Consider the following 26,679-nt stretch of genomic DNA (forward strand, 5'->3'; position numbering starts at 1 on the left):
ACACACACACACAAGCACGTCCTGGAATGCCACAGTTTATTGTTGTTCTACGGTCTTTAATTCGGCGATCAAATTTTCGTGGATCATATTTACCCGTAACATTTTTCTCATAAGGATAACACAATTGTTTGTGTTAATTTATTTATCAGGCTGTTTCATGCCAAGGGAAGAGATTCCTGTTGGTGCGACACTTCCAAAGCCTGCATTTGTTGTGCACCCTTGCAGATACACACGCAGCGTCCGCCATCGAAACAGTGGCTGCCGGGACAACCACACACATTGGACCGTTTGACGATGTTCCTCACTGCCTCAGTCTCTCTGGCTAAATTTTCCTCTCTGTAACAGAAGAAAAGATTCCAGTAGTACGATGGTATTGCATTATTTGATTTGATTGAAACATATTTACAATAATAATAAAATTAACTGGTATGGGTAAGTTCCTTGTATCCATTTTGCCGAATTTGTGAACTTTTAACGATTTACGTTGTTTACAAGTTTAAAGAAAGTATTCTTAATCAATTAAAAAAAAAAGGTTTCTCCTGACAATCTCAAAAAAGTAATTTGAAAAATTAACCAACCAACCAACCAACCAACCAACCAACCAACCAACCAACCAACCAACCAACCAAATAACCAACCAAAGAAAGAAAGAAACAAAGAAACAAACAAAGAAACAAACAAACAAACAAACACAAACACAAACACAAACTAAACAAAGAATGGAATATAAGGGGCCTCGCAAAAGTTAGTTAAAAAAACTGCGAAATGAATATTCAGACTCCTGAGTTCATAAACAGAACAGCTTCCGCGAATGAAAATTGTCCATAGACCCAAACTATTCAGAACATGACAACAAATGCATGGATTTTCAGAAAATAGATGACAGTGTCAAGCTGATTCCATGAACATTTTATTCGGAGACTTTTTCTTCCGAGAACATCATGAACTTTTAAAGGGGGCGAATATTACTACCTAAATTTAGAATTCCATGCGTTGTATGAAACTGACTTATTGGATTCTGTTCCGCTGTGACTGGGCTCATGGTTTCAAACTCGGCCGTATCTAAACAGGATCCGACGCCTCGATGACTATATTAATTGGCCCAGCGAGTAATGTGAACCTAAATGGGTAATAAATCAAACATCGGACCTTTTCGGGATTGTTTTTTTCCCTGACTTTGTGAGTCAAACAAACCATAGGAACATTCATTGGAATCATTGCCAACCCTTGGTCTTACTGTGGGAAGTGGATGCAAAACATCTAGCTCTTCGGAAGTAGTCTTTCCTCTTCATGAAATTTAGATGTTCATCCTGCATATTAAGATGATTTGAAACGTTGTTTTTCTAATACTTACACTGTGCCGAATGGCCCTTGCGAATAGAATTCGCCAATAATTCGTAATGATCGGGACATGGTCGCAAGACATTCGTAAAATATTCTTAACCATTCGCTACCATTTGTGTATTGTTGCGAACATTAGCAACATGCTCATACTATTCGCAATATTCGCAAGAAAGGCATATTCTTAACTTTTTCGCAACGTACTCGTACGTATGCGCAAGCCATTCGTAATCATCGCAATGTATTCGTAGCGCTCGCAAGGCATTTGCAACCATTCGTTAGGTATTGTCCTTGCGAACATCTTGTGAATGGTTGCGAATTCCTTACGAACAATGCAAATTGCGTAATAGCTTTATTCGGAAAGTGTTTACAAGCACTCGCAACATTTGTACGGTCACTCGCAACATTCGTAAGAAATTCGCAAGAAATTCGTACGTGGATTCGTGTGCATTCGCAATGATCGGTAGAAATTCGCAAGCACTCGCAACCATTCGTAAGACATTCGCAAGGATTGCTTCAAATTGTCAATATTGTTTCTGTCCATTCGTCCCTTTTTGTGTGTGCCGAATACAACATTTTCATAATCGCAAGGATATTCGGCACAGTGTAAGACAGGCTTTAGAAGAGGTCCACTTAGTACTGTTAAACAGACGTCCTTGGTTTTTGTAGTTTTTAAAAAAAGAAAATTTCAACATTCATCTTTATTTATTTTCTTGCACGCTTATTGTAGGCATTTTGTGAAGGACCGCATTTTATTGTTCCAACAGCACTATAATAAATTTTTCTTTAATCAAATTTTTTTTAAATATAGAAACAGAGGGAACAAACATAAAACACACATTTAAATCCGTGTAAATAATAATCTAAAAATAATACAAATCGCACAGTACAGAGGATGGTGTGTGTGTGACTTTAAGTCTCCGTGTGTGTGAATGAGTGTATGTGCGCCTTGAGTCGCCTGTTGGTGAGATATGTGCGCGTTACAAATATTCGTATTATTATTAGTAGTAGAAGTAGTACTAATAATTAAAAATACCTACCTTTTGCCGTTGCCATATAAACAGCGCAGATGACAGCCAGAACCACGAGGACACACAGGTAATACTTCATCCTGACAGCTGCTGTACTTTCTGGATGACACAATGTGAAAATTGATAATTTTACAATGGTCAAATAACCGTGGTTTCATTATCTTTTTTAAAAGAGACTCAAATGAGCTACAATCCTTGTTGAAAAGTTAAGACCTTTTTTTTCATCCTCATTGGCGCATTGACAGACGTCAAATCTGACATTGCGCAAATTAAACCGTGTATGTCTAACATGTTTTATGAAATTAGATTTTAAAGTAATGTATTAAACAGAGGATACTAGACAACTTAAAAAAAAACGCAACAAATTAATTTTATTTTTCTAGTTGGATATTTCGAGTTTTTTAATGTACAGACGCCAGTACCCACATTTTTGGAAATTCAATTCAAAACCTGAGAACAACAACAACAACAACAACAACAACAACAACAACAAAAACAACAACAACAAAAACAACAAACAACAAACAACAAACAACAACAACAACAACAACAACAACAACAACAACAACAACAACAACAATGAAAACGTTTTAACAATGCATTAATTTAGAAATAAATATGTGCACTCAAACGGCTATAAACAAAGGATTGAAATAGGCTAAGAAAACAGATACACTGCTAAATGAATATTGGAAATAACAACTCCTTATCTAAAGAAAGAAGGAGGGAAGGAGGGAGAGAGAGAGAGAGAGAGAGAGAGAGAGAGAGAGAGAGAGAGAGAGAGAGAGAGAGAGAGAGAGAGAGAGAGAGAGAGAGAGAGAGAGAGAGAGAGAGAATTGAATTGAATTGAATTGAAATTTATTTTACGAGGGTGACAGAATAAGCAATGCATACATGCTTCTTTTCATCCGGCCCTCGCCCATTTAGGGGTAACAAACAAGAAGAAATAAAAGATAAGTTTAACTATAGTACAAATGACATATTTACCATAATTAACATGTCTACCAATCAATAAGACATTTTAAGATGCATTAGGATTCTTTAGCAATGCTTGAAAATTATATTATATAACAGAGAAATATGTGTTTGTACCAACAAAACAAAAACAAAAAAATTCCTTCATGAATTATATATAATCATGTTTTTCAATATAATCAGAGAGTACAGTTATATTTTGCCAGCTGCTTGATAATATTTCTTATAAGTTTTGTAAAAGAAACAGCATGTAATATTCCTTGAATGAAGTTTCATGAATTCGTAATTTAATTATATTTGGAATGGCGTTCCACATAATTGCTCCAGATAATATGAGAGAGAGAGAGAGAGAGAGAGAGAGAGAGAGAGAGAGAGAGAGAGAGAGAGAGAGAGAGAGAGAGAGAGAGAGAGAGAGAGAGAGACTCAGACTCAGACTCAGACTCAGACTCAGAACTTTATTACAAAAGGATAAAGGTTTTAGGCAAAGCCTATTCTTCCAACCTGTCCTTTATACAACACATAAAGACAAACGGACATAAAAAATAAAAATTCAATCATATAAGATACAGAATTACATTGTATGGATTGCAACACAATGTGCATTTAAGGAATTATATAAGGAGAACTCAAAAATTACATAATTACATTGACACAGTTAAACCTTTCATTTTGAGAATTAAGTTGCTCAAATCAGCTACACATCCGTTAACACTAGTACAAAATGTTCAGCAAAATAACAATCAAACAAGAGAGATTCAGATTCAGATTCAGATTCAGATTCAAAACTTTAATACAAAGGGATAAAGGTTTTAGGCGATGCCTAATCTTCCAACCTGTCCCTTTTAGACATACATGACATTATACATTACCATTATTATATTTATATAACATGTATTAAACAGCCAAACGAATAACTAATTAACTAAGAATTTGTAATCAGGTTAAAACTAACAAAAACACTAGCTATAATAACGTGAGAGAGAGAAAGAGAGAGAGAGAGAGAGAGAGAGAGAGAGAGAGAGAGAGATAGATAGATAGATAGATAGATAGATAGAGAGATAGAGAGAGAGAGAGAAAGAGAGAGAGATTGAGAGAGAGAGAGATAGATAGATAGAGAGAGAGAGAGAGAGAGAGAAAGAGAGAGAGAGAGATTGAGAGAGAGAGAGACAATGACAATGACAATGACAAATCTTTATTTTTCGAGGGTGACAAGAATAAGCATAGGTATGCTTTTTTGCATCTGGCCCTCGCCCTAAAGAGGGACTAAACTATTTTACTATAACTATGACTAGGGAAAAAAAGGTTACATAAAAACATTAATGGTAGAACATATAAGTTTATGTACATGAAGCGCATTATGTAGAAGCATTGTAGATCATAAGGTAGTGTTCAAAATTGGGTGTAAAGCAATGAAGATAAACGGAAAGTAACCCAACAATACATTAGCTCAGCAAAACAATGTATTACAGAGCCAAATCTTCGTGATTTTGTCACAATAAACCATAATTCCGATAATGAACAACTGTATACAAAGAAAACATACCAATCAAGTTTATTTGTTCATAGAGTTCATTAAATGGAAAGAATATTTGGTTCTAAAAGAATCTGTGTTGGTGGATTGCCGCAGGGCGTCCGGAAGAGCGTTCCAGAGGCTGCTTCCTGAATAAACAAGACTTGATTTAAATAGGTCTATCCTAGGAAGAGGAGTGTTTAGTTTTATAAAGTGGTGCGAATTCTTCAAAGAGAACTTTGAGCAAATGGTTTCGGGTGCATTTTCTGTCATAATTTTATGCATCATTATTCCTTTGTTGTAATTCATTCTTGACTTCAGAGGTAGGACCCCTATGTTGATGTAGTCTGAGTCGGTGAGAGTAGTCTGTTTGAGTAATACTACTTTTAGCGCTCTTTTGTGTAATCTGCTGAGTAGCTTTAGGGAATTATCACTTGCAGAGTCCCATAGAGTGGATGCGTAATCAATAAGAGACTGAATATGAGCAGTGAAAAATAACTTCCTGGCTTGACAATTAAGGAAGTGTTTAATTCTAGATAAGAGGTACACTTTCTTTGACACTAATTTACTAAGTTGTTCAATGTGAGTTGACCAAGACAGGTTGTTATCGATGTGGACACCTAGAACTTTGTGATGGTCGACTTTTTCCACTATATTGCCGTCAATCATTAAATCGGGACCAGTTGAGGTAAAATTCTGTCGTTTTTGTCTAGTTGTAATTATCATATATTTGGTTTTCTTTGGGTTAAGAGACATGTGATTTAGGTCAGTCCATTCTGTCAGCTGGTTTAGACTTCCTTGGAGGGATTCTGATAAGCGAGTTAAATTTTTGTTACTGGAGTGAATTGTGGTATCATCTGCAAAAAGTTCACATAAATGTTGAATATAAAGGGGGAGGTCATTAACATATATTGAGAAGAGCAGAGGTCCTAATACCGATCCTTGTGGTACACCGTAATCTACAGCTTGCATGCTCGATGCTCTAGTGTTTGTAAGAACTGTCTGTTGTCTGTCAGAGAGGAATGAACTAACAAGATTGATAGTATCATATCCGACGCCATACAAACCGAATTTTCTAAGCAATAATGTGTGATCAATTACGTCAAAGGCTTTTGCAAAGTCTACGAAAATGGCACCACAGAATTCATTATCGTTTATTTTGTCCAACCACTGATCAACAAGAGAGATTAAGGCAGTGTGGCAGGAATGCTTAGCTCTAAATCCTGATTGTTTAGGATGGAATAAGTTGTTTTGGTTGAAATGTGTTAGGATGTGTTTGTTGATATGCTTTTCCAGTGGTTTTGATAACACAGACAAAATGGAAATTGGCCTATAATTTGAGGGGTCTCTTTTGTCACCTGATTTAAACAGAGGAATGACTTTAGCCTGTTTCAGGGCGACTGGAAAATATTTTTTGTCTAAACAGAGATTGTAAATGTAGGTAAGTGTTTCAGAAATTACGGGGGCTGACAATTTAAGAATCCTACCATCAAGCCCATCGAGCCCCCGGGTGCCTGTTTGCTTGAGGTGTGTAAGTGCGTGAAAAACTTCAGGTACTGTAAGAAGGGGAATTTTTGCTTGACATGAAATTTGTTTTGATTTGCAAAATTCTTCTAAAACTTTCAAATCATTTAATTTGGACTTGTCATTTTTAATCACATTTTCAGCAATTTTGGAAAAATGTGTGTTTAAAGCATCGGGAGATATGTCCTTGATACAACTCGGATGACTGGCAGCCTTTTTATTCGTAAGTTCATTTATTGCCTTCCATATATTCTTTGAGTTTTGCTTTGAACTTGATGCTAGGTCACGAAAATATTTTATCTTTTTTGTTCGTTTAAGTGAATTTACCTTATTTCTCTGTTCTCTGTATTCCTCTTCCTTGCCAACCGACTTTAAAAAATCGCGATGGTCAATGGCATGTTGTAAATCATTATCAAACCATTTAGGTTTTACAATGTGCCTAACTCTCTTTATTCTCCACGGAGCATGTTTATCGTATATGTCATTGAAGGCACTAAGCCAATGTGTTAGGGCTTCGTCCGGATCCGTAAAATTGTAAGTATCAGATAGTGGGGAATTCCAAAGTTCATGTAGAAAGGTGTCTTCGTTAAATTGAGAAAAAGAGCGGTATTTTATTGTCTTGTGACCAACTTTAGGAATTTTGACACCCTTTCTTGACCATGTTAAACAGACAGGAAAATGATCGCTGCAACCATTGGCTGGAACACAACATTCGACAATATTATGGTGATCAGTAACATAGATATGATCTATCAGAGTACTGCTGGATGATGTGACTCTAGTGGGAGTGTTGACTATTTGTTTAAGATTATAGAGGTTAATCATATCAACCCACTGCTTGTTTTGTTTAAGCAAATCAACATTAAAGTCTCCCAACAGAATTGTTTCCTTTGACTCGAGCAGAACTGCATCTAACATCTGTGTAAAGTTATCTGACCAGTTTGCTCGCTCTGCGGGATTTCTATAACAAAATCCTATGAGGAGTGGAGGTGCTCCTCTCAACTTAACTTCAATCCACACAGATTCCACGAAGTTCTCAAGGTGTATTATTCGTGTATAACTAATTGATTCACTTATGTACAAAAGTATACCAGTTTCTCTACTTTGCTGAGGGTCTCTGCGTAACGTACTGTAACCTGGAATAACAACGTCAGAATCCGAAATCTGAGGTGTTAATCTTGATTCTGTGATCCCAAAAATGTGAAAACTTGTTCCAGTATTTAACAGCATTGTAGAAATATCATTGATTTTATTTATAGCATGGTTAATGTTCAGGTGCCCAACACGGAGACCCTGTTTTGTTGGCCATGTAGTAGGAGAGCTACTCATATTTAAGCTCAAGTAGCGTTTTGGGGCGTTTTTTGTTTGTTTGTTTGTTTAATTAAACAATATACTTATTGATACTGAATCAGCTAATTATCCAGTAAGCAAGACAACAAAATAATGAAGAGATACAAAACAGTGATGGAACCAAAATGATATATGACACTTTACGAAACACAACGTCAAGCGTAAATTAACTAGTAAAGAGACAAGGAACTGTTTCCGACGACAAACTAGGTAAACAGCGAAAACAAACAATAAGCAAGTAGAAAATCGAAAAGCAGACAAGCACAATTAGGAAACAGGAAAATAAAAATAAAACGGTACAGTTACCGTTTATAATGATAAAGAACCAAACTAAAACTACAGAACTAGTGTAATAGACTCTTAACAAGTCTGACACAAAGCAGTTGACACAAGAGTCAATGTTGACACACTTGTCGCTTAGAAACAGAAGTCACTTTCAATCCGATAGAAAAGGGCGAATCGCTTGACCGTCCGAACACACTGCTGTCACTAAAGCTTGTCCGATTAAAGGCGCACAATAAAGGAGCACGCACACATCGAGTCTCTGTCTCACGCAAGACAAAGAATGTGATTCTCGTCTCTTTGTGAAAGAGTTGCTGTGACAGCCTGAACCACAGCACAGTAAAAACGAAGGTAATATGAAGTTCAATCAGGAGGATAAAGGCCACGAAACCATGCTCACACCCTCACAAGGGTAAATTACTAAATGTTCGTGCAGTAGCACAGTCGTACATAAAAGTATGCAAAGTGTTACCATCATGGCAGATGACACCAATAATGCTGTATTGTCTCGCATTCTCTTACCGCACGCACACACAAACACACACACACACACACACACACACGCTCATACACACATGCGCTCACACACACACACATACACACACACACACACACACACACACACACACACACACACACACACACACACACTTTTTTTTTCTTTTTTTTTTCACGTCACTTCCGATGGCGGAAGGTTGGAATTTCTCCAAAAACTGTCCTACCAAATGAAATATGGCACGTTCAAAAAAGTCGAAAAGGAAAAATAACAGCGAAAAAAAGTATTACGCCGTGAGTGTGGGTCGACGAATAGGCATATTTGACACCTGGAATGAAGCCAGCAAGTCTGTAACTTCTTTTCCAAAGGCGACACACAAGAGCTATGACACGTTAGCCGCGGCTCAAAGAGCAATGGATCTCGCCGGAATTCAAAACCCACATTTATTTGAAGGAGAGGGACACGTAAGGGAAGATTTTGAAGATCAAACGGAGGTGAAGGAGATTTCATCTGCAGCGGCGGTCCCTAACAGTAACAGTAACATCACCATCAACACGCAAGACGATCGAAAGGAAATGAGCGACGGTGGTTGCTACGACGACGAGAAAGATCCAAAAGAAAGAACACTGACCTGTTCTGACTGCAGGAACAAAGTTTTCTGGAGAGATACCAAATTACCGGGCTACCAGATAGCGATATTTGCACGAACGCAGCGAAAGTTTACCTGCGAATATTGCACGGAAATCATGCTGGATGACAAAATAATGGAAGAAGTGGAGAGGGTTGTTCCATTCGAAAGCGTTCTCGCCACAGAAAGCAAAACTTCGACCAACTCAGATGGAATAAAAGGTCCTCTTGACCAACTCACAAATGAGGCCAAAGATCTTCACAAAGGCCTTCAACATCTCGAAAGTGCCATGGTTTATCTCTCCGAGAGATTTGAAGAAACGCGATCACAGAATGAAGTGATGTTGGGGGACATGAATCAGACACTACTGACTGCATTCAATGAATCTTCAAAAAAACGAAAGAAAAACTGGGAAGAAAATCAAAGCACAGAACAACAAGACTCACCTCATAGTCCTGGTCGAGAGCAGAAAATGAAAGGAGGCAGCGGCAAACTGAAAATAACAACAGAGCCCCGAAAAATAGAACAAGAAGTTGACGTCATAATAGAGGAAATGACACTTGAAGATAGCAAGGCAGAAAAAACACCTCAGAGAAAAAACTCGTCTCGGCAAAAGACCAAAACATCGCTTGCATCAGGTAAAATAAGAGAAAATACCTCCAAAGAAAATAGGGGAAATGCTTCCAACTCGGCACAGGCGTGTAGATCATCTTCACAGCCAGCCTCATCATTGTCGACATTGTCATTGTCATCAGTAGAAGAAGACAGCGAAAGTGATGAAAACTCAAGTGAGGAAGAAAAAGAAGAAGAAAAGGATGGAAACAACAAGGAACAAGGCCTACCATCAGTGTACATCCTTCATGATTCCATTCTCAATGGAGTAGACCCTGAAAGAATGGGTCGCCGTTTTGGATTGCACGTCACAAAAAAGAAAACAAGTAATATTGATGACTGCCTCGCCGAGATAAAGTCAATAAAACAAAAACCAGAAGCCATTCTCATTCATGTCGGCGTGAATGATGCAAAAGTAGACAACTCAACACCCTCAAAAAAACTGAAAGCCTGTGTGAAGACAGCAGAAGAAAATTTTCCCCAAACGAAGATCATTGTAAGTCAGGTGGTTCCAACAGCCTCAAGGGACATGAATGTTCGCACGAACCTTATCAATGCAAAGATGGAAGCTGCATTCCAATCAAAGATGAACATTTCTTTCATTAGAAACGCAAATGTTGCTGCACATCTACAAAGAGACGGAATACACCCGAATAGAAGGGGAGATGGAATCCTCGCGACAAATATTGGCTACCATCTAGAAAACCTTCTTTGGAGCAAACAACCAGATCACAAAAGAAGAGAGTCATTTCCGAACCAGAGAAACCAGCCATGGAGACAAACAGACTACAGGGAACAACAACAACAGCAACGACAACGTGTTTCGTACAATGAGCAGTACAATGATCACGCTGATATCAGTGAGGACCAAAAGAGATCATTTGGCAGTCATCGGAACAAATCGTTGCACCCTAGAGAATATAACCAAACTTACTACAGGGAACAACAACAACATCGGCAACATATCCCGTACAACAAGCAGTACAATCGTTATGCTGACTTCAGAGAGGATCAAAAGAGATCATTTGATGGTCACTGGAACAAATGGAAGTTCTCCAGGGAAGATGACCAAACCGACTACAGGGATCAACATCGAACATATGTATCATACAACAGGCAGTACAATCGACACGCTGACTTCAGAGAGGGTCAAAAGAGATCATTTGGTGGGCATCAAAACAGATCTAGGTACTCCAGAGAAGATAACCATTACCCGACTCCACAGAATGGGGCAGAACCCAGGAATTACTTCAATAGAGAGTATGACAGATACACCTACTACAGAGGAGACACCCCATACCAGAATTCAAGATTGGAAACAGAACAAGACACATCGTACAATGGGCAGTTCAACAAGCATGAGTACCAAAGAGAAGACAACAGATACCAGAAACAGCAACTTGAAGAAGAACAGACCGCACCATACGTTGTGCAGGCCAACAGATACATTGGCTTTAGACAGAGAAAGCCCTACTAAAATACATAGACAACAATGAACAAATGCAAACAAATATCAATATTGAGCTGGAACATTAAAGGGATAAAAGGAACAATAGATGGCTGCTTAATCAACAAGTTACATGTAGAGAAAGTCTCAAGTTCTTTAATAGAACATGACATTGTACTTATAGAGGAAACACACCTTACTAAAGAGGAAGAACAATCACTGTTTTTAACAGGATTTGGAAGACCTATCAACTTTATTAGACCCAAAAGAAAGAAAGCAGGAAGCTCATCGGGAGGGATTGCCTTATTTATCAAAGATTCAATTCGACCCAATGTGAAAATTTTACCCAAAAGTAACCACAACATAGTTTGGATACAAATAATGACAGATACTGGTCACAATGATGTGTTTCTCGCATGTGTGTACTTACCACCAGAGCATTCGTCATTCGGTAAAGACAATACAGTTCAAATGTGGGAGGATCTAGAAAATGACATTGATGACTTGTCTGCAAAAGGATCAATAGTACTGTGTGGTGATTTCAATGCAAGATCTGGGGAATATAAAGATTACATAGAACATGATAATATCAATAACATATATACATTGCCCCCTGATTATTCCTCTGATGATATATTTAGCAGACGTTCAATGGATAAGGTGATCCACAAATTTGGTAGACGATTAGTTGATTTATGCAATAATTTCAATATACACATTCTCAATGGAAGAATACTAGGAGACATACAAGGCAAATTCACTTGTTATCAACCCCAAGGTTGTAGTGTGGTAGATTATTTCATATGTTCCCATGACCTTCTTAAGAACGTTATAAGCATGAGGGTCAAGAATTTACAAGTATATTCAGATCATTGCCCATTGGAAATGAAAATCAGACTCCCATTAATAAATAAAGATAATACTTATAAAAGAATGAGATATCAACACAATCAAAATATATCATACAATATTAATGAAAAACTAAGTATAAAAGAGACGTACCAATGGGACAGCAGTTCATATGAAAAACTTATGCAAGCTCTCAGTGCTCCCGATATGAATAGACAACTACAAGATTTAGAATTAGAGATAGAACAAACCCGTGTAATAAGCAAAAACAGTTACACAGAGAGCAATGTTGATAATATCACAGATAAATTTACAGACATATTAAATAATGCTGCAAATAATAGCCTAAACAAACAGATTAAAATGAAAATCAATATTCGAAAAAAGAAAAGAAACAAAGTTTGGTTTACCAAAAATTGTTATCAACAAAGAAAAGAATTAAAATCGATATTAAACGCTTTGAACAGATATCCATTTAATAGCTCACTTTGTCAAAAATATTATAATGTACGTAAAAGATATAATTCTCTAATAAAGAAACAAAAAAGAGAATATAGAAATAAATTAGTTTTAATATTAAATGACCAATTCAATAATGATCCAAATAAACTTTGGAAAACATTAAAAGACCTAAAATCAATGGGTGATAATGACAGAAATAATAATAAATGTAATATAAATCCAACCAAATGGCTAAATCACTTAGCAAATTTAATCGGAACTAAACCAGATATTTCAGAACAAAGAAGTAAGGAAGTGTCAGAGGAACTAAAACAGAGTACTCATCAATATAATATACCCACATTAGATAACCCAATTACAGGAAAAGAAATTAAAATTGAAAGTAAGTCATTGAAAAACAAAAAAGCACCAGGACCAGATAAACTATCAAATGAGATTATTAAAGCAAGCTTAGATAGAACTGTACATATTTTAACAAAGTTATTTAATTTAATATTAATTACTGGACATTATCCCAAAAATTGGAAATCAAGTATAAGCATACCAATCTATAAGAAGGGAGACCCTCTTAACCCAAGCAATTATAGAGGTATTACTTTGAGCAGTAATCTTAGTAAATTATTCTGCAAAGTAATGAATTCAAGGATTTCAAAATTCTTAGAAGATGATAACATAATTAGGAAAGAACAGGCAGGCTTCCGAAAAGGATATCGAACTACGGACCAAATTTTCGTATTAAAAAAAATTGTAGACGATCTCTTAAAATTAAAAAATGGAAGAATGTATGCATGTTTTGTAGACTTTCAGAAAGCATTTGATAATGTATGGCACGAAGCACTTCTACTTAAACTATATACACTAGGGATAAGAGGATACTGTTTCAATATAATAAAAGATATGTATACAAATTCATTCATTAGAACTGAATACAATCAAGAGTGTCCAATGAGTATACATGTCAGAAAAGGTGTTCATCAAGGAAATACATTAAGTCCTATACTGTTCAACATTTTCATAAACGACTTCACTACAAATATACCTGATTTTGATTCACCATACATTGATATAAACTCAAAAACAAAAATATCATGTTTAATGTATGCAGATGATTTAGTAATGCTATCCAAATCAAAGTTAGGTCTGCAACAAAAATTAGATTACTTAAATATATACTGTCAACAATGGGGATTAAAAATAAATACTGAAAAAACGAACATTGTAATATTTTGTCGTAGTCTTCCCAAAATGAATACAATATTTAAATGTGGAGATTGTATTATCAAAAGAACAGACCAGTATAAATATTTGGGTATAGTGTTCAACCAAAATGGAAATTTAAATATTGCCCAGGAGCATCTTAGCAAACAAGGAAACAAAGCAGCTTACTCTCTTCGAAAAGCGTTCAGAAATAGTCTTGTTCAAACAAAAACAATTTTAAATTTATTTGACTTGTTAGTGTCCCCAATTATTTGTTACGGCGCAGAAGTATGGTTTCCGTACATTATAAAAAATACACATATATTTGACGACATTGATGCCTTTTTTCAATGTTGCATCTCCAAGGAATGCCCTCATGAAAGTGCACATATAAGATTTTGCAGATTCATTCTTGGTACGCATAAGAAAAGTATGAAAATTCCAGTGCTAGCAGAACTAGGACGGTTTCCAATAGGATTGAGAATATTATCACAATGCATAAAATATTGGGCTCATATACTAGAGACTAAAAAAGACTCCTACATATATCAAGCATATTTATCACTATTAGATCCGTCACGGGAAAGTTCATGGTCACATTTCATAAAACAAGCAGTAGATAAATTAGGATTTAATCATGTCTGGCAAAATCAATCTACATTTAATTCTAAAAAGTTACAAAAAGCCATACAAGAGAAATTAGAATGCAAATTCATAAAATTCTGGATTAATAAAAAGTCTGAAGGAAGTTCAAAATTAAAATTCTACGCAAAAGTAACAGACTCGAGGAAATACGAATTGCAATCTTATATCAATGAGGTAAAAAATTTAGATCACAGAAAAGCATTAACAAAGTTAAGAATAAGTGCACACGATTTAGAAATTGAAAAGGGTCGACATTTAAATACACCAGTAAATGACAGATTATGCAAAAAATGTAATGTGATAGAGGATGAAATACATTTGTTGGATAAATGCACCAAATATACTTCCATTAGAGAAAAATTCATATCAAGCATAGCCTATTCAGGCCAATACACTCTTACCAGCCAAATATTACAAATACCCAAACTACAAACCCAGCTAGCACAGTTTGTTTACGAATGTTTCAAAAAACGATGATGTTTGCTTTTACTACAGTTTCTTTGTTAATTAATTACGTGCCTTATAAACTGTGTGTTTCATGGCAATAAAGATTATTCTATTCTATTCTATTCTATTCTATTCTATTCTATTCACACACACACATGTAAGAGTAATCCAAAAAATAAGTCGTCACACCTATGAAATACACTCCACGTGACATTACACCAGCGTACACATATCCGAGTTGTACTTGTAGTAGCCCTGGTAGCTGGAGGGTGGGGAACACTGTTGAAGATGTGGGAGCATGGGACCGTATGCACGGTGGGGTGGCACAGTGTTATGGTGTGTCTGGAGCGGGAATGATGAAGGAAGCATGTGGCGCGGGGGAGACCAAGGGGCTGCATATTGCCAGACATATGGAGGCACAGGGTAGGGCGGCCCCTCTCTGACTGCCTGATGGGACTGGCTGTAGTGCTGCTGATCGCTGGAGCGGCGCAGTCTGCAGACATCGTTGGTCTGTTTCGCAGAAGTCGTGGTTGTGTTGCCCGGCTGCTTTCGCTCCCCTAGGTGAGGGGGTGGGTGTGGGTAGGGCGTTGGACTGTTTCGCAACACAAGTTCCGGTCCCTGGTCGTGGTGGCGACTCGGCTGTCCGGTTCCGCGAGGGGTCTGCAGCAAAGGTCCCCGGCGCTGCGAAGTTGCAGCAGGCTGGCCGGTGTAGCGATGTGAGATTGGCCCCTCTGTCACCTTTCTCTCTCGGCCTCGTTGATCTTGTTCTTTGTCCACAATCTTTACATCGGCAAACTTGAGATTGCATGCCAGGCGTATGGTACCTTGCCGACTTGGGTGAAGGGCGTCCCGGTACAGGGCCTTGCGAGGGGCGCCACTGGCGGTGAGGAAGGTGTCAGTGTGGTCGGTAAACAAGACACACTCTCTGGCACAAACCCTTTCCAGGGAATGATTGGAGGTCGCTACAGTCTTGCTCAGAGCGTGCTCTCCCTTTGGTGGCACAAGAGAGGAAGCATGTAGACGTGCTGCAGGAAACACCTTCTTCATGAGCTTGAACAATCCGGACCATGCTGTCTCTGTGATGGTGTTGTGTCGGCAAGTGTTGACCCCGATGTGGACGATTACTAGTTGAACCTGTTTGGATTGTGGAATGTTGGTCAACCAGTGCGTTAAATCGTCCACACAGAGGCCCGACACACTGAGGTTTTGGGACGCTTTGCCGGGAAACATGAGTTCTTCTCTGACAGTTCTCATCACCGAGTCACCGAGCAGCACGCGAGTGGTTGAAGAAGCTACTCGGAGCTCTGCCAGCTGCTGCCGTGGATTTAAGTTGTCGGGAGACTGAAGTTTCGCAGCAGATAGACGCAGTTTGTTTTCTCGTGTGATATTGATAGACTCTTCATTTGTGTCAGCGCCACACTCTAAACAAAAGTGTTCCACTCCTGAACACCCTTTCTGTAACCACTTCTGAACACCCTTTTAGTAGAACACTTTTGGAACACTTTTGGAACACAAAAAGTGTTCTATACACAAAAAAGTGTTCCAAAAGTGTTCCAAAAGTGTTCCAAAAGTGTTCCAAAAGTGTTCACATCTGAACACTTTTAAGTGTTCACCCTGCTGTAACCACTTCTGAACACATAAAAGTGTTCAGGTCAACACTTTTAGAACACTTTTGGAACACTTTTGGAACACTTTTGGAACACTTTTGGAACACTTTTAGAACACTTTTGGAACACTTTTGGAACACTTTCATCCTGCACTGTCATACAATTCAGAAAGACATTAAAATCAAATTTTGTGAGCAAAGAAGCATTTTTAATTGACAAAAAGAAATGTCTGCAGCAGTCGCAGAACAAACGGGTCTGGGGTAGGAATTGTTGAACACATAATATACCGAGCAACAAAATTCGTCATTGTTTGATTGACAAAATCTTCATCAATTATAGAGTTAGAATTATTAAACTACAAAAGTTTAATGAAGGCATGTTTGACCTTGCTTTTGTGTGATTATTTTGATGCTGTGACTGTTTTAACACACAAGACAAGCAGGTTTATCGTAAAACACATAATGCGCGCTCGCAGCACGTGCAAGTAGAGCAGGAGAAATCTGATATGTGAGATGTGTTCACTAATGCATTAGCAACCAAAAGAGACCATGGCACGCTTGCTGCCAGTCTCACTTTTGAAACAGCCAGGATGCCAAGATTGACACCACCAAAATGCCAGGTCGATTTAAAGCTGGGGGTGATCCAGAAGCGCTGGCATGTGCTTTAAACGTGCATGTGTCAACAGTTTATCACCTTCTGCAATGTTCTGGTGACATTAGAAGCACTGCAGTTATGCAACGCGGTAGATTTTTTCGCATTACCCCAATAAGACAAGATCGCAATTTCCTTCCACAACGTCTTCGACATCGATTCAATTCAGCCGCTGACAATACCAGGAACATCACTGGAAGCAACCAGTGTCCGATCAGTGGCCAGAGAACGCGATGAAGGCTGACTGAGCGAGACCTCCAAAACTTCGTTTTGTCCCGTGTGTTGAAACAATCGCAGCATCAAAATACTCACGCAACAGCTGTGTCAAACATGCCTTCATCAAAATGTTGTGGTTTGATAATTCTAACTCCATAATTGTTCGAGATTTTGTCAATCAAACATTGCAGAATTTTTTCGCGTTTCTTTTGTTGCTCGGTATATGTTGCTATTAAATAATATGAACGGAGCTCTGGTAAACCCCATCTTGAAAGTTCACACACGAAAGTCCGATAACAAAAACACCCTTCAGAGTTGGGAGGATTCCAGGCCCTTGGTCTTTGGTTTAGTTTTCAACTCGCTGTCCGGAACATCCTGTTCGAAATAAAAGTGAGTTTTAGAACATGATGCATTTCCAACTCTTAACAGGTTTGTGTTAAACGTTTGTACTTAATTGATAACACTGAAGTGTAAATCTTAACTAATAGTGGACTTCTTCTTGCTGTCAGCAGATCTCCAACAATCGCAGTTACAGGTAAACTTTTTTTTATTCCAGAACGGGCATAGGTCACATAACAGAACAAATACGTCACGTCCAATTCGCTCTCACCTTCCCAACACACAATGACACTCGCATGCACGCACATGCACACACGACTGAATGTAAAAAGTAATCCCTCTTGAAGCAGGAGTCTGTCCCTAAGAACAAAAAGTAGAATTAAAATAGGTCTTTCGCAAGGATTTCATTAGCGCGTGGCCACTCTGGAAAATGGCACTCTACAAATTGTTTATATAAGGTAAGCAGTAAACCGTACTGCTAATGTGGCGAGGCCTTGAGCACGCCCGTTTTCCTTAACTCGTTCTTAACCTATGTGAACCCAGGGAAAACACCTTGTCAACAATCACTGGAAGCCAAAGATCACTGTCGCAATTAATCGTGAACTCCGATGAGTTTTAGTTTAAAGAAAAGGGTGTCATATTGAATGCACCCTCTAGTAATCCGTTTGTAAAGAAACTACCTAAGTTTTGTTGGTTTGATCTAAATAATGAATTATAAGGAAATCATTTATTATGTAATGTATTCTATATATACTGCCTTCTATGATAAAATGCATTCTATTTACACAAAATACCAAAATGCTTTTTATGATAGAATGCGTTCTTTAACGTCCTGAAATGCATTATAATTTATATGCATAATGTCCCGAAACTACAACAGGCCAGCCCCGCAAAGAAAAGCAGAACTACACACACACACACACACACAGCCACACACACGCACAGAGAGAGAGAGAGAGAGAGAGAGAGAGAGAGAGAGAGAGAGAGAGAGAGAGAGAGAGAGAGAGAGAGAGAGAGAGAGACAGACAGACAGACAGACAGAGACAGAGAGAGAGAGAGAGAGAGAGAGAGAGAGAGAGAGAGAGACAGACAGACAGAGAGACAGAGAGAGCTGTGTGTGAGAGTGTTTGTAGATCTGCTTTCGAAGCAGGGACCATACCGAGCTGGCCTGTAGAAGTTTTGTGGCGCTTAATGGAATGCATTCTATCATAAGAATGCATTCTATCATAAGAATGCATTCTATCATAAGAATGCATTGTTGGACGTTATAGAATGCATTCTATAATAGAATACATTTCTGGGCAAATGACAAGTATGATTGAATGCATTCTATATCATACAATGTTTTCTATTTTATAGAATGCATTCTATAAATATAGAATGTGTTCTATGATATGGAATGCATTCTTTAATATAAAATGCATTCTAATTTCTATCATAATTTTCTAAAATATTTCATTATTTAGATCAAACTAACCAAAACTTACAAACGGATCGCTTTTAACTCACGTGATCTCAAGCTAAACCTACGTGAACCGAAGGAAAACACCTTGTCAGCGACCATTGGAGGCCAGCGATCACTGTCAAAACCAATCATAAACTCCGATGAGAATATTTTCAAAAGAAAAGGGTGTCATATTGAATGCACCCTGCATACACAGTTAGCGGCAATGGCAGATCCAAGCGGATCAGCAGCGTGTTGTCTGTTGGCCATGCTTTGACTAAAGCTGGCCTCAGTGTTTACGGCACTACTCTACCATAACGAATGGAAATTCTGAGTAGACTAAGTCCAGGAAAACATTTTATCATTGCAGGCCTCAGCACTCACTGAACTTAAAAATATGTATATTTTTTCCACCTTTTAAGGAGAAGACTGCAAAATAAGGCAGCATTCTCAAAATGTAACTGCGCTGTATCCCACAGAAAGCTTAAACTTACATGAAGTGCATCCACAAGGTTTCGTCGCATTACTGTTAGCTCCATCTCCAGAAAGTGAACTGCCTCAGCGAAGCAGTATGGTTCCTGCACACACAAGATGCATGTTAAGAAATCAAACACTATTTTACTGAAGTTCCACATCGTAGCAACACTGACAAGTGTTCTGATTCTCATACTTTTGTTTATTGTGAAACTGTGTATCAACATTTAGATTTCTGTCAAATGTGGAAGGAGAGGGGGCTGGCTGTGTGTGTGTGTGTGTGTGTGTGTGTGTGTGTGTGTGTGTGTGTGTGTGTGTGTGTGTGTGTGTGTGTCCACATATGAGTTTGGCGACTGTCTGGTGTGTTTTGCACGGAGATATTAATTTTGAAACAGAGTATTTCAGCAAATAGTATAATCAATGATTCTGCAACCGCCGGCACAATTGGCCTAGTGGTAAGGCGTCCGCCCGGTGATCGGGAGGTCGTGGCTTCGAACCCCGGCCGGGTCATACCTAAAACTTTAAAATTGGCAATCTAGTGGCTGCTCCGCCTGGCGTCTGGCATTATGGGGTTAGGGCTAGGACTGGTTGGTCCGGTGTCAGAATAATGTGACTAGGTGAGACATGAAGCCTGTGCTGCGACTTCTGTCTTGTGTGTGGCGCACGTTAAATGTCAAAGCAGCACCGCCCTGATATGGCCCTTCGTAGTCGGCTGGGCGTTAAGCAAACAAACAAACAAAACTTATCAGATCAATTTGAAAGTCAATATTTCCCTGCAAAACTACACACTATATGCAAATGCAGGACATGCGTACCTTGGTAAACACGTCTGGGTTGCCTCAGTGCCTCCTGTTCATCCTCAGTGCAATTCAGAAGAAATGTGCGCAGGTTACGCCCACATCGATTCGCCACATGGGCACATCAGCTCAAACGGCTTCCCAGTTCCCTGAAAGTGTGATAGATCTGTGAAATCAAATACAACCAAGCATGCATAGAATTATTCTAAATTGCGCACACAATCAACCTGGCCACTATTATGATGAATGTTGTTCATTAATGTATGCTGTTTTTAGCCTACCGCTTCACTTTATCTAGCGTGCAGATCGTACATCTATGGTCTAACCAAAGGAAGAAGAAGAATCCGAAAATCTGCAAATGTATTGCTCTGACCACAGGCGGAAGGTATCGTTCACTGGACCACCATTATAATTATAAGGAACCCCTGGACATACAAGTATAACAATAACACAAAACCAAGCACATCAACCAGAATAAAAAATCAACATCAAATTGAAATAGAGTTTATTTACCAACGCAGAACTAATGTAAAAGGTCCACTGATCAGCTGAAACCGTTGCGACAGCAAAATTAGAGAAATTGTCTTCAAACGTCCACAGATACAAGTAACAGGAACATGTTACAACAAAAATACGAGTGACTAAGCTTAGATGAATTAATACAAAATCTCAGCAAGCAACTTACAGATAACAATCGGAAATCCTGAGCCAAATCAACGCAGCGACAACGCAGACAGGTCCACAGATCTAAAAGTGTCAACGTTCTTTTTTGGTCCAGCTGAAGCATGATGGGACAATTAGTAACATTATTAAATTGTAAAAATAAAAATGCTAATACTTACTGCTTATTAGATGTCTCAGATGAAATAAATGTTTGATGAAAAAATATAAGCACAACACGATTAAAAACAAAAACAAAAAAACGTCCCGCAGCGGTCTAGGGGGTATAAAAATTATATACTCTAAGCGACGCTAAATCCCGAAGAGTCTCCGTAGCTCAATCGGTAGAGCGCTGACATAGCAATAAGCGAAGATCTCGGGTTCGCATCTGCTCAAGGCCCAAATATTTTTAATAACAGCTATTGTGTTTTCAGCGTAGCAATAGGGCCCGATATTTAGACGAGACAAGTATAATGCCGACGAGTCGAAGACGAGTCGCATTATACTTGTTCGAGTCTAAATATCGGACCCTATTGCTACGATGAAAACACAATAGCGTTTATATAGCTATTCTGACATTAAATTCTGTGTTAAAATCATGTTTTTGTCAGCAACAAGGACCAGAATGGTCCATGTCGTTGATTGCAGACGACGGTTCCCTTTCTGCATGAAGCCACGGAAATAACCGAACATTGAAAAACCCACGGACATGTATTACGGAGAAAACTCAAGATAACCGGATGCTTAGCATTACGTCAATATCTTAGGAATCATGTGACGTTATGACGTACATGTCATGCTTGCCTACGTAGATTGTATGTTCGAAAGTCTGACTTCTGTTGGGAATTCGCGTGGTGAAGACTGCGGTAAATCTGTAGATGATAAGAGAACAAGGATTGTCTCAGAAGAAACGACGAAATGTTTCAGACCGGTAACTTCATTTCAACATTGCACTACACAATGGACGTTCTATGTGACAGGAGAGTTTGCTGATTTTGTGTTAAACATTGGTGATTGGAGAGATCGTCTGCAAACATCAGAGATAGGTCGCTTCAGATTGCAGCTTCTGGAAATTTGCAAGGTTTGCTGCCAGTTAAAGAACTGGATTTTACACGTAATGTATGTCATGTACAGTAAGCAACAACAAAAACACACACAAAGCAAATTGCATCGTCTGTCGACTAGCCACAGACACAAGCCTGGCGAGGTATGCGTGTACTTTATACACGTGGAAGAAACCGGAACCATGCGTCTTTGTTATTGCCGATATCGTTTGGATATCGGCAAAAATGGCCAACTTTCGTAGCGTTATGCTTTGATGATCGGAAAAGGGATGTGTGAGACCATCCAATCACAGCCCCCGAATCCCCCCACGTGTCCATCAGAATAGCTATATTGTATTATTTTATTCGGATCATGACTAAAAGACGAAGTGGAACACTTGTGGAACACTTGTTGAACACGTGTGTTCACCTGGTGTTCCACTGTGCAAAAAAGTGTTTACCATGTGTTCCAAAAGTGTTCAGGTAGCAGAAGATGCTTCAGGATAACACATTGAGAACACTTTCTGTGTTCCAAAAGTGTAAAAATGTGTTCACCCTAACACTTTAAGTGTTCACCCTAAACACTTTCAGTGTTCTCAAAGTGTTATAAAATTTAGAGTGCATTCTGTAGTACAGGCTGAGTGACTCTCTTAGGTAGAGCTGAACTTGTTTCCACCTCATCGTTCAGCGCTTCAAACCTGTTGAACGTTTCGACACCCGCATCGACTTGAGCGGGTATAGCTTCTACAGCTGTTTGTGACTCTGTTGTTGTTGTTGTTGTTGTTTTTTCTTTCCTGTTTGCAGCCTCTTTCTCTAGCTTTTGGTTTTGCCTTTTCAAGTCACCAAGCTGAGACTTTAGTGTATGGTTTTGCTTGCTCAGCTCAGTCATCTCCTTCCTCATGGTTGCTAGTGTGTCGTTGAATTTATTGCATTTCGTGTTAATGTGGTGTTTAAGGTCGCTTTTTATTTGTGCCTTCGCTGTCTCGATGAGGGACATGAACTCATCACGAAGTTCAGGGTGGTCCACGAGCAGAGAAGAGGAGTGTTCAGCGTTTGTTGCGTCCGACACGATTGTGACTTCTTGCGTCGCCTTGACAAGGTCAGCCGATGGGGTCACACTCCCATGGAATGTGGGAGAAGAGGTCGAGCTCTGTTCAGTTTGGGGAAGAACAGGTGTCACTGTGCCTTCGGGGCTTATGTCACATGAGTCAGTGAGTGCTGCAGTAGAGGGGGGTGGAGTGTAAGAGTTGTCCAATGAAGGTGCAAGAGCGAGCTCAGAGTCTTCATTAATACTCTCGAGTGAGGCATTGTCGGGACCGAGAGATTTCAGACGCCGAGACGCTCTTGCAGGTTTAGTGGTCGCGGTTTGACCTGAAGAGGCGTTGGAGGCGTGTGAAGTGGGTGGGAGGCGCATAGTTGACAGCTTCTCCGTCATCGACGCTTTTCTGTTGGCTGCATCGAGGGCAGACACAGCCTTGATGCAGGAAACAATGGCATCGAATTCCTCGTCTCGCCATACATTACACTTGGTCCCTTGCACCAGAACTGTGCCTGTCGTGTAATAGAGGGTGACGGTGATGCATTTAATGCCGTCACGCCTTACCTGTACTTTGGTCCGAAACAGCTCCGAAGGCAGTACACGTTGGTCTTCCAGATCAGAACTGTCTACAACACTTAGCTTACGGGTAGGGTTGTCGGCTTCGTCCACCCAGTCAACATAAAAACCAGGCTTGCTACGAATGTCATATCCATATCGTTTATATAAAATCTGTCTTGTGAGTGCGAGTAAGTCTAAAGGTACTGTAAAAGTTAGCTGATTTGGGTCCCTTTTGATGTCCACACTGGGGACCCAGTCCTGCAAGTTACAAGTGTGCAGGGCCATGGGACTAAGCTGCAGAGTTAAAATAACACAGTGCTCGTGGCCTTTGAGCGAGATAAAATCACATAATTGGTTAGGATTAAGAAAGCATGAAAGCTTGTGGGCGAGAGGCCCAAGATGTATCCGGCGGCGACTCACATAATTACACTGCCCATCCTCGAGATCATCTTATGACACCTCAAGATGAAGTTGAAGAGAAGAGAGAGTCTTGCAGACCGGACACACACGCCTCAGAGACCAGACCATGTTTACTATGCGCACACGGAAACGGCGTAGTCGGGGGGATGGTAGATAAGATGGGATACTGATAAGGCGCGGCTGAGCTGTCCAGAGCAGGTGGTGGCGCCGGTCAAGCGTGGCCAAGCGTGGCTGACCCAGCAGCCCGCTCACAAAGAGCACAGTGATGGCATAGTTGAAAAACACAATTCCACAAAAATCACCGCCATGTGTGAACAAAAGCTATAGAAAAGTTCACCATAGTGTAGTCCACATCGTCACAAAAAAGCACATATGAAAATGGGCGCTGACAGTGTACGATATCACTGTCAAAAACGCAAGAATAGCGGAGCACTTGTAAACACGTCTTCTCTCCACGAGAGAGAGAGTGAGAGAGAGAGAGAGAAAGAGAGAGAGAGAGAGAGAGAGAGAGAGAGAGAGAGAGAGAGAGAGAGAGAGAGAGAGAGAGAGAGAGAGAGAGAGAGAGCAGTTTTTTGTTTTTGCTTTTGCAAAAGAATAGAAAATATAGAGAGAAGGAGGGAGAGGGAGAGAGGCCTACAGCAGTTTTGTTGTGTTTTTGCTTTTGCAAAAGACGTGAAAGTGTATCAAATTTTCAAAACTGTAAATGACAAGATTTACCTCTCCAACAAAGATGGTTACTGCTTTGCCCGTAAGTGTATGCGCGTTCCACAGAATACGACATCACTGCAAATAGGAGTTTTTATGGCAAAAAATGCAGGATGTACAACCAAATTAATGCAAAACAGAACGATCTGATAACGGGATAAATGTGACCCTCCACCACGAAATGAGTCGCATGTCACCTCGCGCGGTCCTGCGCTAGGCTTAAAGGTACTGAACTTGTCAAATCCAGGTGCACGGAGCCCCTGGGGCTTTTAGTCATACCTCAGGCAGCTATCCGTTAGAAGTACTACCAAGTTTCATTGACTTGCACCCAAAGAGTCAAGAACTGCGATTTTTTTACGAATTAATTTCGTACTCGGACCCGGCTGGTCTTGACCTATTTTTGGATCTAAATTTAGATCAGGTAGATCACCACATCATGCACAAAAAGACACGTCACTAGCAAACTATGTCAAACATCATCATGAGTTTGTGTAAAACAAAATGGAGGCCCCGAATCACTCAGTTGAATCGAACTCCGACCAAATACCACGTAATAACTAGGTTAACAATAATAACAATAACAATAACAGCACTTTATTGTCCACTAAAATATTACATAAAAATGGAAATTTTTCTTCGGCACACCCTGTCTGCCTGTAAACGATTATAACAACAATTGTATAGGACGACACACATAAAACATAAAACATAAAAGGGATACAAGCAAATATGATATTGCACTATGTAAATTTACCCTCTCATATCACAGGAGTTGGGTTTCACAGCCGAGTAATCACATTACAAATATTTCCCACACACCTTCACATGTACACATTGTTTGGTTTTTTTTCCCAGCCGACCAGCCTCTACGTGATGCGAGAAGAATTTAAAATGGTGACTGCAGAAGGCAGGAATGACTTTTTAAACTGGTTTTTGCGTGCCAAAGGGACCTTATAACGTTTACCTGAAGGGAGAATTTCGAAACAGGGGTTGAGAGGATGGATCGGATCACGGACAATTTTGAGAGCTTTCCGCTTAATGGCAGCTTCGTAGAGACTGGTCAGCTGTCGTTGGGGTTGCCCAACAAGCTTGCTAGCCGTCGCAACAATGCGGTGGAGTTTAGCTTTGTTTTTAACATTTGTGGTACCATACCATGTCACAATGTTAAAAGTCAGTATGCTTTCAATCAAACTGCGATACACAAGTTCCATAACACTTTGATTGACATTAAAATATTTAAGCTTCCTGAGAAGAAAAAGTCGCTGCTGAGCTTTCTTATAAACAGCATGAACATGATCACTAAAAGTCAGCTTATTGTCAATTGAAACCCCAAGATATTTGAAGGTTTCCACAAGTTCAACTTCCTTGTCGCTTATTCTCACTTTTTGGGGACCACAATTATCACTCTTTCCTCCAAAGGGGGAACTCGCGTGAACAAGAAACTGTCGAGCTTCACAGATGTTGTCGCTGGGTAGTTTTGGGTTTGTTTTACTACCATAGGAGGATTTTTGAACTGTAAATGCACTCAGCTGCAACAAAAACGCAAAACGAAGGCTGTGAGCTGCACTGTGCCTTTAATATAAGTCCGGGGGAACTGTGGTAAAAGTGTAAGGGTCACCTTAGTCACAGGCTTATAACTCAAACAGTTTTCGCTCTTTTCTAAAACGGTTTTTACCACTGGATACAGCATAAAACACCCTTTAGGAAAATGTAAAAATATTAAAATCATGCAAAGATGACATGCGACTCATCCCGTGGTGGAGGGTCACAAATGATTGTACATGGCTGTGGTTATTGACCTGTTTTGTTTGTGATAGATTAGATCCGTCGATTGCCGTAGAAATTAACCAGGAGGAAAATATATTGTGGTGTCCGGTTTGTGACTGTACTCATTAATTTTGAACCACCAATCAGCGATTATCGCTGCATC

The 26,679-nt window shown here is 39.4% G+C and overlaps 2 long non-coding RNA genes across 4 annotated transcripts; both read right to left on the minus strand.

Moving 5' to 3' along the window:
* Positions 1-22: 22 nt before the first annotated feature.
* LOC138960930 (uncharacterized) lies at positions 23-24,909 on the minus strand. Its single transcript, XR_011454097.1, has 3 exons — positions 24,762-24,909; positions 2,382-2,471; positions 23-334 (listed from the first exon to the last, which is right to left on the minus strand). It is a non-coding gene; the product is annotated as an uncharacterized lncRNA (long non-coding RNA).
* On the minus strand, positions 16,587-21,282 carry LOC138962276 (uncharacterized). 3 transcript variants are annotated; one of them, XR_011454464.1, is made up of 4 exons: positions 21,010-21,282; positions 20,343-20,473; positions 19,548-19,631; positions 16,587-17,645 (listed from the first exon to the last, which is right to left on the minus strand). It is a non-coding gene; the product is annotated as an uncharacterized lncRNA (long non-coding RNA). The 3 variants fall into 3 exon arrangements; XR_011454465.1 differs by having other exon boundaries at positions 20,343-20,490; positions 21,010-21,113; XR_011454463.1 differs by having other exon boundaries at positions 20,343-21,152.
* Positions 24,910-26,679: the final 1,770 nt, after the last annotated feature.

Source organism: Littorina saxatilis, linkage group LG3 (genome assembly GCF_037325665.1).
Source record: "Littorina saxatilis isolate snail1 linkage group LG3, US_GU_Lsax_2.0, whole genome shotgun sequence".
NCBI classification, from domain to species: Eukaryota; Metazoa; Mollusca; class Gastropoda; order Littorinimorpha; family Littorinidae; genus Littorina; species Littorina saxatilis.